The sequence below is a fragment of the Kogia breviceps genome, chromosome 19, assembly GCF_026419965.1.
Source record: "Kogia breviceps isolate mKogBre1 chromosome 19, mKogBre1 haplotype 1, whole genome shotgun sequence".
In the NCBI taxonomy this organism is placed as follows: Eukaryota; Metazoa; Chordata; class Mammalia; order Artiodactyla; family Physeteridae; genus Kogia; species Kogia breviceps.
The window spans coordinates 3,637,874-3,653,345 of record NC_081328.1 but is presented as its reverse complement, the minus strand read 5'-3'; the positions used below and the strand labels follow the sequence as shown (position 1 = coordinate 3,653,345).

Here is a 15,472-nt window from a genome sequence, read left to right as displayed (position 1 = left end):
CACAGTGGTTTTTTCCACTTCAGAGACAAATGCTTTGGGGTCTCTTCCTTCCATGTTTTACTTGCCATTTGAGGGCTGTGTGGTGGCCTTGATGAACTCGAGGGTGAGTGCCCTGACCAGGGAGCGGCTGCTGTGCTCAGCCCAGATCAATGCAGAACCCGTGCAGCTGGAACCTCCGGTTTTTCAATACAAGCTAGACACTTGGGTTTTCCTGTGAAATTTCCTGAGTTTTCAGTGTGAAATGTTGGCTCAATTTTTTGAAACCCTGTGTATTCCAAACAAAACCTGTCAGTGGATTGAATTTTCCTTGAGGACTCCACCCCCAAGTCTAGCCTTTGAAATAGGACACACAATTTATATATTATCATTTACCAAAATTCTTTTAAGAAGAAGAAGAAAGCATAGAAAAATCTTCCTTCTGAAAACAGAATTCTTCACAACTAAATGGTAGAATGTACTTTTCTCCCCTTATTTTCATCATGCCAAGAAAAGTGAAGCACAAAATATCTCAGTAAGTTAGATAGAATCAAGCTGGTCAATCTCAGGTTGGAGATTACACGGCTGCCTTTCTTGGACACGTGTGTCTTCGCAAGCTGTACCATAGAAGAGCTCATTACTTCCAAATGTTAAAAAGGGGGTATGGTACTGTTGCCGCATCCAAAAGGTAAAGTCAAGGAGGGTCAGCTGAAAATTGCTTCAGGAAACACCTGGAAATTTCAAATGTGTTTACAATTATTTTTCCACCGATGGTGATGGTGTTACATTTCAGAAAGTGCCATTAATTTTAATGGAGTAACACACAGCTCTCTGTGAAATTTAAGTCTGTTGAGTATCAGCACCTTCAAAGACAATAAAAATTCCAGCCTGCATTTATCTATCCCCCTGTGAGGAGTTACTACAATGGATATTGTATCATTCCATGTGAAATTCTTTGCCTTAATCGTCTCTCATTTATTTGCAGTTGTCTGAGGTCAGTTTTCCATTTTGCAGTTGTCAAACAGCTGTCAAATTAAAAGACCAGATCCTGTGTTAATTTACATTTCGTGCCATTCCATGTTAGTACGTTTCTTGGCTTAAGTATTTAAATAGTTATCCACATGTCTTAATCATCCTTTCCCTCATTAGCCCATTTTTTGCCCCACAAATGTCCACATACAAATTAAGTATGATACTCTAAATATCTTTATTATTTTCTAAGCATAGCTTTAAAGGATTTGCTTGAACTTGTAACAAAATCACTTGAATTAACCAATTAATCCACCATTGCTTTTGCAAGAAGAGAAAGTCAAATCAATGTAAACATGTCACTCTTACTTTCATTGTCATGCTTGGTTGCATCCTTACTTTTATCATGTCTGTGAAACTGAAGCCTAAATAGTAACTGAATGCAGAATTCTGAATTTGCTTTCTAAATGTCTGCATAGGAGAGCGTAATAGTAAAAAATTCAGCGTTCATTTTTAAAGTTCATTGATCAAAGACATGTTTCTGAATATGCCACTGATGTTTTACAAAAAGGTGTCTCAGGCTGCCAGCAAGTGACATTAACACTGTAATCCTCTGTAAAGAGGTGTTAAAAGATAAACTGAGGCATCTTAAGTTTTTCAAGAGTTTCCTTGAGCAAAAATCGATCCAGCCTGGGCAGCACCAAACCAGAAGTGGTTAGGGGTGCTCCCAGGACAGGAGCCAAGGAAAAGGCTTTTCCTAGAGAGGAGGCTAGGGAAGCCAGGAAGTGATTTGATTGGCTGTAGCTTGAGCCTTATTTGGGAACCTGGTTGGCTGTTGGTGTTTGGCTGTCCTTAGGTTTTGACTTCTTCACCTCGAGGTATTTACAGGCTTAGGTTTTGTTTCACATACGCAGGCTGCTGAGACATTAGGGACATCTCAGTCTAAAGGGCTCCTTGTTTATTGAATTTAACAGAGGTTCACTCTAGGTGTTTGAGGCATATGTCAGAGTTGAGTAATTCAATCAAAGAATTACAGTCATAAGCATATATAATTCTTAGTTATTCAATAGAAAACACTTTAAGCGGATATTCTTAAGTATGGCCATTAGAGATTAGTATGTGGTAGCACAAAACCATTCCCCTATTAAGTTATATTTAACCTTTTGCACTCAGGTCATTTTAATCAATATTTGTTTAGTATGTGTTTTCCATAAACTTGTATGTTAGGGCTTAATTTAACCTTTTCTGGATTTTGATGCATTCTGCCCCGATCTCATAATTCCCTGTAGCTTTCTGTGACCCCGTTTATTAGATTGCATTTTATGTTTTGCATATCTGAATGTGCACCAGCCTCTGAGCCCCTTTCTGGCTACGAGGGCATATTTTGTTTATCTTAATTCCCAGCACCAGGCGCTCACTGAATGGCTGTTGAATGAGAAAATGAGCCCTCAAGTGATAAGGTAGCTCAGTGGTCAAAGGGGCCTAAATCAGCATTGTTGTTCTGGGCCTTTGTTATTCTAACCTCATCACAGCTGTTATTTTAAAAAAATTACATTTTACAAGGTAAAGAGGAGGATAATCCTGTTGTTTGTACAAATTCTCTTGGAAACTTATTAGCCATCTTTGAAAGGATTAACACTAAGATTGTAATAAAACAAGTTGAATTAAAATTGAATAATCTGAAGGGAGCAGATAGAATCAAGCTTAAGTTAATGACAATGTAAAAGTTATTTATAACAGCACAGTAGGTTTTTTTCATACAGTACTAAATGAGAGTGTTTATTAATTTCATCTTTGTCATTTGAAGACTTTAAAAAATTATTCTTCATTAACTGGTACTGCAAAATGTGTGGATGTAAGGAGTTATGTGTTCTCTTTGCTTACTACTGATAGCTATTAGTGAAAACATATTCCAGTGATTCATTTCCTCACAGAAACTTCCTTACCAGAGGAAAAACTTAGATTAGGAGATACAGAAGCCCAGATTCTTCACACACCCTGCTGTCTACTCACCAGCTCTGCTTGGATTTCTGTAAGATGCCAGAAAGATAATGTCTAAGACTGAACTTCTCGTCTTTCTCGTAAACCTGCTCTGACTACCCATCTCAGCTGCTGTCAATCAATCAATCCAGTGTGATGGTTGTTCAGACCAGAGCCTTTGGAGTCACATCCACAACCCCTGGTTTTCTCTCAGACCCCGGACTCAGTCCATCAGGAAATTATGCTGATTGGACGGACACACACACACACACAGACACACAGACACACACACACACACACACACACACACACACACACTTAGCTGTAGCGGTTATGAGGAGAGGCGGGAGGATGGTTGGACCGTCACACCACCACCGCTGGTGTGTCTCGCCTGGGTTATGAATCGCCTCTCACTGGGGTTGCTGCTGCTTCAGCCTGTTCGCAACACGACATCCAGAGTGAGGTTCTAAAACGTTAAGTGAGATCACATCCCTCCTCTGCTCAAAACCCACCAGGGGCTCCCCAGAGCCCTGTGAACATCCTGCCTCTCTCCCCCCAAGTTCAGTGTCTTCACGTCGGTCAACACGTTTTCTCGTCTCGCTCACCTTAGGTCTTGAGAAAAGGAAACCAGTCTCATGTTCATAATGTGTTAATTACAAGTATTTATTAGTCATCGTACTTTCTTGTTGGTTAATTGCCACGATTGTTCTGTCATGTCTTTTGTCTATTTTAGGGTGAAGACCTTTTCTTTTCAAATGATATGTAAGAGCTTTATGTGTGTTTAATAACTTTTTGCAAATATTTTTCCAAACCTTTCCTTGACATTGCCCTTTATTTATGTTTATTTATGTTATTTTAGAGTATAGGGAAGCCTTACATTTTTTAAATACTCAAATCTGTTGTTTTATGAGGTTTCTCCCTTGGGAAGGCTAATTAGAAAGACCTTCTACCTATATTTGGATTCTTTAAAAAAAAATAGGTTATGAGGTGGTCATTTAACTTAATATGGTCCTAAATTGTTAGCTTGTCATCCCAGGATTATTTTGAACCGCCACTCTTAAAATAGCTACCATTCTGTTATATTTGGATTACTTCTGTTTCACTAATCTGTTCATTCTGTTGTTTCTAGAACAGAAGTTGACCTCTGTAATGTATTTTGATGTCTGAGGTTGCATGTCTCCTGCAGTGTACTTCTTCTTCAAGACTTTTTTTGGTGCTTTTCATCAGTTTATTGTTTCAGGTGAAGTTGAGAATCTTTGTTTTGAAGTTCTTAAAAGAAAAAAAAACCATTGGGTTGTCATTAGAACTACACTGTACCTGTGAATTTACTTGTGGAAAACAGACATCTTTGCACTCTTCAGTCTTCTTATCCAAAAGCATTTCCTAGCTCCTAAAGACTATTTGCTAACTCTTGAGGGCAGGAAGGTGCAAATATAACAGGAGACAGCACTAGATAGACCAGCCAGTCTGCAGATGAATCCCAGCTTCAGAAAGGTTAAAATATAGGGGAGAAGGGCACATAGAAGAATCAAAGAAACACACTGATTTTTTTCCGGTTTGCTCACACTTTATATTCTTAGTAAGTGTAATTTCTAAAATTTAGACCTTCTCCCCTTTTTGAATGTTCATTCCTAGGTTTTCTCAGCTCTTAGATTTTTAGCTTCTTTAAAATCAGGCCCCATTTCTCACCTGTTTCTCTGTTACATCTGCCTGTACTCAGGTAGCTTTTTCTTTTTTCCCATACCAGTACGCTGTTATGTCTTCCTTCAGTTCTTTTATGGAATTGAGAGTAAAAAGCAAACGCTTTCCAAAGCTGACTTTTCCCAGTAGGATTTTTTCGAACGTACGTTCTGCTGCCTCTCGGCACCGTTTGCACCGATTCTGTGGGAAGGTTTTGATGGTCCCTCTGTTACTCCCCGTTTATTTGCCCCTCAACTCGCAGAGGTCTCTCCAGCCACAGTATCTGCACTCGTGCAGGGTGTGCAGTATTTGCTTGAAACTACAGGCGTGGATGCTGGTCTTGCTCTCTGCCCTTGTGCTTTGCCACAATGGGTATGGGTCTCCGTTCCACCGAAACGCTGATATTTTGGGGTTCTTCATCTGCCCCGAGGTGATATCTCCTGGTCCCACTTCCTGTATTCGGTGTAAGTTTGTAATTTATGCCTTTATTGAAGCAACTGGTTCAGGTATTCAACTTGTTTTCAACTATTTTGTCTTCCTCTGAGCGTCTATTGTATATACCCGTCACTAGGCAACGGGGTTCACAGGAAACTCCCCGATACCTGGGGAGGGAGGAGGCAGACAGTAGTGCGATGATCACAAGTTGTATTTGAAAATTACAGGATTGCTTTAGTGAGTTGTGCAGGTGAGAGGTGCCTGGAGCTGTCTGAGTTTGTGAGAGGGGTGGGAACGATGCCCAGGCTGAGAAAGATGGCTGAGAGCTTCCCAGGGACATGGGGGAGGACAGAGCGTCCCAGGCGGAGCGGGGTGGGCAGTCCGTGCGCAGGCCCCGGCAGAAGGGGGCGCTGTCACTGGGGAGAGACGCGGGAAGGGGCTGCTGAGCGCGGGGGGCCGCGGGCCGGAGGCCAGAGGGCAGGCCCCGGACGGTGGACGCGCCGCCGCAAGGTTTTCGAGAGCGTTTGGAAGCCGTCGTCACGCTCCAGCGTCTCTAGAGGGATCACCTGATCAGATTTGGTATTCAAGCCGGCACGGATACGGCGAGAACCGCCACGGGGCTTTGCCATATTCTCTCGGGAAAAGCTGGTGGTGGCTTAGAGCAGCGCGATGCCGGAGGGGGTGAGTCGGAGAGGTATTTCAGGGAGAAAATGAACAGCACCTACAGATGGATTCACCCGCGAGGAAAGAGGGAGAGAAGCTGTCAAGGGCGACTCCTAGGGTGTAACTGGTGGGATTAGGTGCATGGTGATACCAGTCACTCAGAGAGGACCTAGGTTTGATGGAAGAATCATGAGTTCAGTTTTGGACATGTTGAGTTTGAGGCACCTTCATTATAGCCAAGAGGACGTGGCAGGTGGACAGATGGATCGATGGGTCTGGAAGTCAGAACGGAGGGACGTGCTGCAGATGGAAATTTGAGAGTCGTCGCAGAGACGGTGTTTGTAGCTGTGGGCACGGATGAGCCCAGCCTTGAGGAGCGGCGCGGTCCCGTGGCACGAGGAGGGGGTGCCCTTGCCGAGGACACTGGGGAGAGCGAGGAGGAGAGAACCAGGGGACCGGGGGAGGGGGGGCAGAGGGCCGAATGACGAGGGAGGGAGTGCCCAGCGGTGTAGAAGCTGCCGGAGGCCGTGCGGGCCGGATCCTAAGGCCGTCTGCTGGGGGGGTGGGGAGGGGTCGTGCGCAATGGGTTCAGGAAGAGCTGCTCCCACGGTCGCTGGCTGGGAAGCCGCGGGCCCACGGTGAGGCAGGATTCCAGAAGACGCCGTTCCCGCGGAATAGAAGCGCTCAGTGCTTGCGGGAGTCGCGCGGCGTGGCGTTCGTGGTGGCCGGGGTGGGAAGAGGCACGAGCCGCAGAAGAGGATGAAACGGCGGCAGCGGGCGTGGGAAACTCCGCACGGCAATGGTGAGGGACGGCCACGCCCTCTGGGACACAGTGTCGCCAGGCTTGTCCGGGCCTGGTCTCTCCACCCGATGGCTTGGTCTCTCCCAGCTCAGATCCTCAGAAGTACAGACTTTACGCCGCGGAGAATCCGTGCCTTTGGAACGCTTGTCTCCCCGCGCAGGCGTCGGGCGTGTTTTCCTTCTCCGTTGTCCGCCCTCCACGCCGGGGATTTCCTTCCTCCATATGCTTTCATCTCTGTGTCCTTTCCTTCTGTGATCTGGGTGAATGTGTCCTGCTCGCTCTACCTGGGACTGGCTTAACTTCCTTCAGGGTGGATTTCGTTCTTTAATATTGCTAGGGCTGATTTTAATTCTGTAATTATATTTTTAATTTATTTGTTCCTGTTCTGCAGCTCTCTTTTTGTATCTTGTCTGCCTCAGCCAGTTGTATTTCATCTCACCTTTGATTTCAGGCTTTATGATCTGAATTTTATTATGAGTAGATAGATAGTCAACATCCATTTTAAAAAGTATATATTTATTCCCCGGCACTTTCTGAGAACCATGACAAGGAAGAAAGTGACCAATTGAAAAACTTAAGCCAGAAGCAAGGTTAATGCTTAGGGATGCATATCTTAAACTTCGGCACTTCAGCTTTAAGCAGCCTAGTAATCAACGTGAAAGAGAAAATCAGCCAGTAGGGAGGCTGTGTAGTATGATGGCTAAGGACACAGGTGCGAGTCTTGCGTGCTAGCAGTGGTGTGACGAGGAGCAGGTTGCTTCACCTTCCTAATGTTTTGGTTTCTTTGTGGTAAAATGCAGATGGAAATAATAGTATCTGCCTGGGTCACGTGCAGGCATTCGAGACACGCAAATGAAACATTATTTCTATTCTTACAGCCTAGTGGGAAATAGATATATACGCAAGTAACTGCAGTTGAAGGTAGAAAATAAATAAGAGAAGTGAAGTTGTATAGGATATCATAGAAGAAAGATTATCTCCGGCTTCTAGAGGAGGGAGCACATTTAGCTTGGTAGACCGTGCAGGATTTGAAGTTGAGGAGAGGATGGATCCAGTTGGAAGAAATAAGCTGAGCCTGAGCGGGGCAGCTGGAGGGCATCAGGCAGACATGCACGTGTGTGGTGTGGAGGGGCCTCCGGTGGCAGGTGGCCGGGAGGAAGTCGTTGGCCACAGACTGGAGCCGTACGTCAGGTGTCCTAATCGCCAGGGGAGGGAGTCCAGGTCTGAGTCAGTGGGAGAGTCGCTGACGTGGGAAAAGCCTACAGGCATGTGGCCAGTGAGGGTGTTGTTACCGCCGCCCCAGCGAGACTGTAGGACACAGGAACTCAGAAATGATGGTGGTAATACAGAAATGGATTTGAGAAGAAAAGGGCCTTCATTCTGATAAATTAATTTACCTTGAGCTTGACTCTGTTAGTGTGCAGGTGTGTCCGCCGGCCTGGGTGGCAGCCACCGCTCTGTGACAGGGTCCCCTTCCTCCTGGGACATGTGAGACCGCCCGGGCTTCGGCGGCTCTGGCAGCCGCCCGAGTGAGGTCGCCGACGCCCCGCTGAACCAGTTGGCGTCTGCCATCTGTGATCTTTCCGGGTCCGTGCTAGCCTACTCTTTGTAGCTCATCATAGTTTTATCATAGTTTCTTTGGTTAACGTTTTAAAACCAGTGAGAATCAAAGAGAAGTTTAATACAATTACAAGTAAGACTGTGATCCAGAGAAAATATGTTTTCTGAACTTTTAACTGTGAGTAAATGATTAGCAGTGCTTTTTCATGAAATCGAAAGAAAAGTATAAGAAACGCCAAAATTTCTCTTTAAATCTCTTTGAGTAGTTAGTTCCCTAACTTTTGCTACATGGAAATTTCACAAATGTTAAAATTCGGTTATATTACAAGTGAAACAGGTTTGCTTTCCTAAAGATCATTTCTTACGCATCCTTGTTCTCATTTGAAGTTCCAGTATGGTGGTTATGGGACCACGAACTTGTTAGTCGCTGACCCGATGATAGCGGGCGGTAAACCTAGCCTGCTGACATCCTTCTTTTTGGCTGATTTTTCTTCCTGTAGACATTCTTTATTGGCACTTGTCCAATGTGATGAGGGAGGGACGGGGTAAGATGGTAAGAGGCCTGCTTCTGTAAGGGGAAGTGTGTGCGTGTGGGTATCCTTGGACTGTTAGGAAAACTCATCTCCCAGCAGGAACCTCACCATCATCAGAGTTGTAAACACAGGGCTGAAAGTTGCCTGCTAGAGGCTGCTCCTTTGCTCACGCCACATGATTCTGTCCATTCGGGTGTGTTCCCAGTAATGTGCCTCCATCTTCTGTCTAATTTGTTACGGGGTTGATTGTATTGGGCTGTTTCCTGCCTCTGCTGGAACAGTATTAGTGCCGTGCGCCACAGGCCGGGGGTCACCCTGATTCTGCCCCTGTGTCTCCCAGGCATGCCTTCACCCCTAATGCTTGTGTCCCCTGGTTCCCAGTGGAGTGGGTTACACTTTGAATAAATAGGTCCTCAAATATATATGTTAAATATGTATTTTTCCCCGCTCGTGCCTCCCGGTGAGTCAGTGCAAATAACCGTACTCATAATGGTGCTAGTGATAGCATCACTTTACATACATCATCTGATGTTATCTTCGTAGCAACACTGTAAGCGAGGTCTTGCTTTCCCCGTGGGACAGAGGAGAAAATGGTTGCTCAGGGAAGTTCAGTGAGTTGCCTCCGGTTACTTGGCCAAAGGGCAGAGCTGGAAGTCCTTGCAGTTTTATCTGACTCTGGAGCCCCGTCTCTCTTGACCCTGACTTACCCGCCAGATCCCTAACCTCGCTTTGACCAAACGTCAGCACACAAGGCACCTGTTCCCAGATTCCTGCTGCCCTCTCACCTGTAGTGGATTTCTGGGTCTGGCCTGTGCCTCTGATGTTTTCGGGGTGTTGACCTTAAGCCTTGCCGCACCTCTCTCTGCTCTAGCTTCCCACTCCTCACCCCACAGTCGGAGATTCTCTAGGCGCAGGGTTGACTGCAGTCCTGGTTGGTGGCAGTGGCTGTGGGGATATGCTCTGAGGAAGAAGAATGCCCTTGACCAACTGAGGGAAGTCCTGCCAGGCGGCAGGCGGCGCTGGGATGGCTGAGACCGGCCTCTCCGGCTTCACGAAAGCCAAGTGCTGGGCGGCCCCCTGGCCAGGAGGCCACTGCTTCAGTAAACTGCGTTGAATTAAGCTCTTTCCTAAGTATGCGTCTGCCAGAGACCAGCTAAATCCTCCCTGAATCCTAAGAAACCGAGGGAAGGTTTCCAGCACTTGCCTCTGGGGGAGTTGCCTCTACACGGGGTCCGCCTGCTTCCAAAAGGGCTTGAGAGCAGAAGCCAAGCGCATTCGGCCCCCGGAGAGGATGTGCAGGGGGACGGATGTGGAGAGGAGGCTGGGAGTGAGGACGATAGTGCGGTGCCTTGCGTTTCGAGGGTACCTCACAGTTGACAGAGCTCTTTCCCGAGCCAGGTCTTTGATCTTCCCCTCAGTTCCCTGAGGTGCATGAACAGGGGTCACCAGATGAGTACTGCTCGACTGCTCGCGACACTGAGGCTCAGAGGTAAACAATCACGCTGCCTTGGGGGCCAGAGCTCAAACTCAGAATTCTCGTTTTTCTCCTGTCACGGAACCTATTGGTTCTTCTACCAGCTCATGCAGTGACCCTTTGACCTGGGGAAGCGACGGCTTCTGCACGTTTCTTTACACGGCAGGCTCACAATTCATCATAATGAATCGGGGTCCCCAAATCATAGATCTCTTCTCAGCAGCCTTAGGTCAGTCATTTTCTGAAGACCATTTGAGTATAGAATGGCTTCACATAGGTAATATTACTGATGCACGAGCTGTGAAAATGAAAACTTTTTTTAGAACTCGGGCTTTTTTCCTCGCGTGGATAAAGTAGCCCAGAGCATGATGGAAGCGTACGAAACTAATTTGTCTGATTAAAAAGAAAAATTTTTACAAGTCATAAAATTAGGAATGCAGTTTATGACAAAAGGCATTCGATAGAGAATGTAAATGTTAGTTCTGTGGTCTATTTGGTGTTACATTTTAAAGTAAATCACGTACCCCAAAGAAACTGTGAAATTGAGAAATAAACCCGCTGTGCCCCGAGTCAGGCGACGTGGGGTGGCGGGAGCAGCGCCCTGTCGCTCACGGGGGTGAGGCGACAGGTGCCTGCGGAGTATGTTCACAGCCGTTTAAGTATCTTGAATCTGCCTGTTTTAAGTCAAACCATGTGATGTGTAGACTTGGACCATTTTCCCTTCGGTATCGAGCGCTTGTCCCTTTTCTTCTCTTTTGGGGCCCATGTATCAGTGGCGCCCAGCTGTGAAACTAGGCTTGCCTAGCGTTGCTGAAAAGCAGATACAGTATTTACAGCAGTTACAGTCGATCGCGTGCGGCTGGTTTCCCGTCTGTGCTGTCACTGTGACGGTGGCTCTCTAAAGAATAAACCGGGTACCTGATTCTTGTCTTCCGCTCAGTTCAGCTGTGAATAGGTTAGTTGTTGCATCAAATATTGCGGGGTGACCACTCTGTTAGACTCGGACAGCTGTGTAGCCATAGAAAGAATCGCTTCATCTCTTGAACTTGGCACAAAATTTGTGCACTGGGGGGGCAACCCCTTTAGAGAGACTAGCGTTGAGCGTTTATTACACGCCATCGCCATTCCTGCGAGGACTGAGAAGCGAGGGATAGCTTTAGTGAAGTGAGCCATACCCTAAGAATATTCCGCAAGCAGTTTCCCGTTGTTGTTTCCCCTAATTTCAGCGAACATAGAGTTAAGAAGTTAAGACTTCCACAGGACAATCCGGAGCTGATTCCGTTCAGAACATGAGTTTGGGTGCTGCGGCCAGCCCCGCTGGCCTTGGTTGGTGGACATTTGCCCTCACGGTCTGTGTGGCACATGTAATTTGTTAATGGGCCTCTTGATAATTAGGATGGTGTATTCATTTCATAGCACCCGCTTGTTAGATGATTACTTGTGGGAATACGTACAGGGGTGGCGGGGGGGGGGGAGGCCTGTCGCGGTCTTGCCGTCAGTGGTCCAGTGCCGAGCGCCCTCTGTGCCCTGGGTGCCGCTCGGCTCCCGGCTCCCCCCTCTCTGCTTTGGTTTCTTTATCTGTCAAAACATGGAGTCTCCTTTCCCACTCTTAGGAGGCTCCTGAGGGTTGAGTGTTTGCATTATGTGACTGTGGCCAATGCTGGAGATTATTTGTTTAATGTTGAATCAGAACCACTTTATAAGTTATGCTTGAAACAAGTGTTCTTAATTTTAGAAATGTTCCTTTTCGTGTAGAATTATTTAAATCTCATATTTTCTTCCTATTGCGTTATCAGTTTTCACTTTGGTTTGAAATCCAATAGAAAATGGCCAGTTAAAGCAGGTGACGGATTGATTTAGGAGATGCTGGTTGGGTTTCTTCCGCCCTGAAATGTGAACAGTGAAACGTGAACTTCATCTTTAGATGTACTTACACAGGTTGTCACTGAGGAACGCCCATCAGTAAAATAACTCCAGGGGTGTTTTCATCCTGTCGCCCCCAGTGGAGCCGTTTCACGGAGGCCGTAGCTTTCAACACGCGCCGAGCGTGGAAGGCGCCGCTCCTACAGCTGAGAGGAGGCGACAGCGCGCGCCCTTCTTGCACCACATTGTCACCTTAGTGACAACAATGTAATAACGGCCTGGCACCGTCCGGAGTGGGCTTTCGAGCGCTACTGGTAATTTTCGCAGTGTTCAAGTCATTCTTCGCTGAATTAGCCGTGCACCAAAGAGGTTCGTTGAAAGGAAGACAGTTGGGCTATCGAAAAATAAAGTTTTATTTCCATACCGGAAACCACGCCGTAAGATTTAAAACATATTCAGAGGCCAGCGTTCAGAGCCAGAGGACAAAATGCAGCTCTCGGGGAGGTAAACAAATTGGATCACGGATTACAAACGGGACGCCTGTGAGTTTAAAGAACGGAACCAGGGCTCCTGCTGGCGTGAGGAGGGGAGGCCTGTGTGTCTCCATCTTTGTTGTAAGGCCTCTGAGAAGACTTCACAGCGAATGTTCTGGGTAGTTGAAGGCATCCAGTTCACTTTCAGTCTTTAAAATACGTGTCAGTACTTAAGTCGGGTAGACAGCAGCACTAATCATATTAAGCGCAGTGTCTGAACTTGCAGCGAATGCATAATTAATGCATTGTTTTAAAGGACCTGATGTATTAGTCAAGGGCAAGAACTCCACGCCCAGCGTGTCCTGCGGCTGAGGAGGAAAGCCGTTCCCGGGCCGCCTGCGCCACCGCAGCGAACTCGGCGCACGAAATCTATTTTGTTACACCTCTAATACGAGCGGAAGCCACCAGACAACCCCCATTAAAGTGCTTACCACGGAGAACTCTCTCTGGGGTAGTAAATGCTAATTCAGTGTCAATTAGAAAAATGCTTCTAACAAAAAACACCGCGATTAATAAGGGGGTACTTGTGTTGATTCATTGCTGGGATTTTTTTCCCCCCTCTGATTCCTTATAAGGATGCATCTTTCATTACTTTCTATTTATTATTTTAAATATGTTTAGTTTGAAGGCACTTTACCATTTCATCTTTATTTTAAAATGTACCCAAATGTTTACTTCTCCATCCATATCCATTTAAACTTAAGCCATTGGGGCCTCAGTGACTTAAATTCCTGTAGTCAGCCCATTGAATAAAAGGTTCAGTATAAACTCTTGAATTAGGGCGTTCAAACACACTTTTAAAAGTTTTTGATTTCTATAATCCTCTTCCTCATTTTAAAGATGTATAATGTCTATTTTAAAAATAAATCCAGCTTTAATAAACATCCTGTTGCCGCAGCTAATTAGCGGAAAGTAACTCTTTTTCTCTTTGCAACTTTCAGACTTTATATAGATGTGTTTATATGTTAATAGGGTATTCTATACTTTTATTAGTATACATTTTTCAAGCCATTTAATGGAACCAAGTGTGTTTAATGGTGAAAGTGGTCACAGTTCTGTCTGTCTTACTGTTTTGAGGAAAATCGGGTTTGTTAAGCTCACTGGCATGCGAGTGTGTGTGAGGAGGCGGGTGTTGTTGGGTGGAGACACGGGCGGAGTGTCATTCCTTGGGGTGAACTTGCTAGTGTTCCTCTGGTGACTCGGTGTTTAATTCTCTCAAGCTTTTGGAGTGTTAACATCTATATATTTTTTGTTCTCTGCAATGTTTTATTAGTGTTTAAAATCACAAGGAAATATTTAAGTATTAATCAGTATCAGCATTACTGAAATATGCTGAATCCTATTGATTTGGTTTCTGACTTGTTTTTAACTTTAGAAGAGATAGATTGTTATAACTATAATGCGTCTCTCCTTGAATAATAGAATCGTATGTTTGGTGCAAAGGACTGAAAGTGCGAGGCTTCATATTTAAAACTTTGAAATATAATCTTGAAAGAAAATAGTTTAATTTGACCAAGACTATGGTATAACTTTTGAATTAACTTCAGCTCTTTTAAAGAGAGTTGGTTTTAAACTAGATTATGGAGCAATGTGTAAATTTAAGCTATTTGCTTTCTTTACTAAACCAACTTCTCTACTGTAGGTGTATGTTTTTATAAATTTAATGTTTTGAATAGATTATTTTCTGAAGACTGTTCTTCCTGTATCTACTTTCCTGGTGCTACCACTAAGTAAAGTTATACCACTGAGACGTTATACTGGGGTTGGCGACAGCTCTGCTATAACGAGTGTATTTCAGCTCTTTATTATTCTTACCTCAGTTTTCTCATGTATTTACATACTGGTGGTGAGGAGGGAGAGGCAAGATATATTCTGATGTAAAGCATTAACATTTATAAATAAAAATAAGCCATACTCACTTTAAATTTTCTCTCCCTAGAGGAAGTTTTAAGACTATTGAACAAAAATTCAAATGCAGTAAATGCATTCTACTTACTATATTCAGGTAGGTCAAAACTAAGAGCTAGTCATTTGAGCTAGTGACTTCTATTAAATAAAAACTGTATGTGTGTGAGTGTGCTGCATTGAGAATTCATGCATTTGCCCTCTGTTTAGACTGTTAATATTGTTACTGTCATTCTGTACTTAAAAAATAAAAAGTAATTTTTTTTTTTTTTTGCACACTTAGCTGTTCTATTAATTACACGCCATTGAGAAGTTACTGTTTTGCCCTCAGCTACCAAAACAGTCTGGTAACAGAGCCACTTCAAAGTTAGCACCACCTTCAGAAGTGTTTTTAATTTTTTCAAAAGTTGCATTTTTAATAGTAATTTGAATCTTGTGTGAGTGTGTATGTGTGTGTGTGGTTTTAAAATTATAGCATGGAATCTTGAAGCCCTAGCCAGTACCTCAAATTTGTTGCAGATGCTGTGTATAAATCTGATTTATCTTTTCTCTTTTTTTTTTTTTTTTTTTTACAGTGTAGACATTTTCTGTTTAATTTTGCTCTTTTGGTACCTCTAATAGTTTAATAAGCAGTTTCACTGAACTGAATTTTTAGTTAAAAAAAGATATGAAAAACAAACTACTCATATGCTTATGAGTAGATTAAAACATGAAAGGATTATAAACTGTTGTTTCATTTTAATGCTGCAGTTTTGAGCATTTGCATTTTCAGCTGTAATCTTTTTTTTTTTTAGTTTGTCCTGTACTTCTGCGACAACATGTTAGCTGTGAACATGCTTATTTGACAAAAAAACTGTTCCTGCAGTCATTAATTTGAAAAAAAAAATTATCAGATATCTTTTTTTTCAGTTACGACTTGATTATAATACTTGTGTTCTTTTTATGCTATTTTATATTTCTGGATAGAAAGTAACTCTTTGCAAATATTCTTTTGGTCAGAATAAACCATTAAAATTGAATGACTTATGATACAAATTATGAATTCTCCAAATAGGGTGTGCGTATAGTAGGGATTCTCTATTTTTTTTTTTTTTTTTTT

General features: G+C 44.1%; 1 protein-coding gene across 1 annotated transcript in view; it reads left to right on the top strand.

The window, feature by feature from the left end:
- The window catches only part of COX10 (cytochrome c oxidase assembly factor heme A:farnesyltransferase COX10), an 89,561-nt gene that overhangs the window by 32,283 nt on the left and 41,806 nt on the right, over window positions 1–15,472 (top strand). The gene's annotated exons all lie outside the window — the stretch shown is intronic.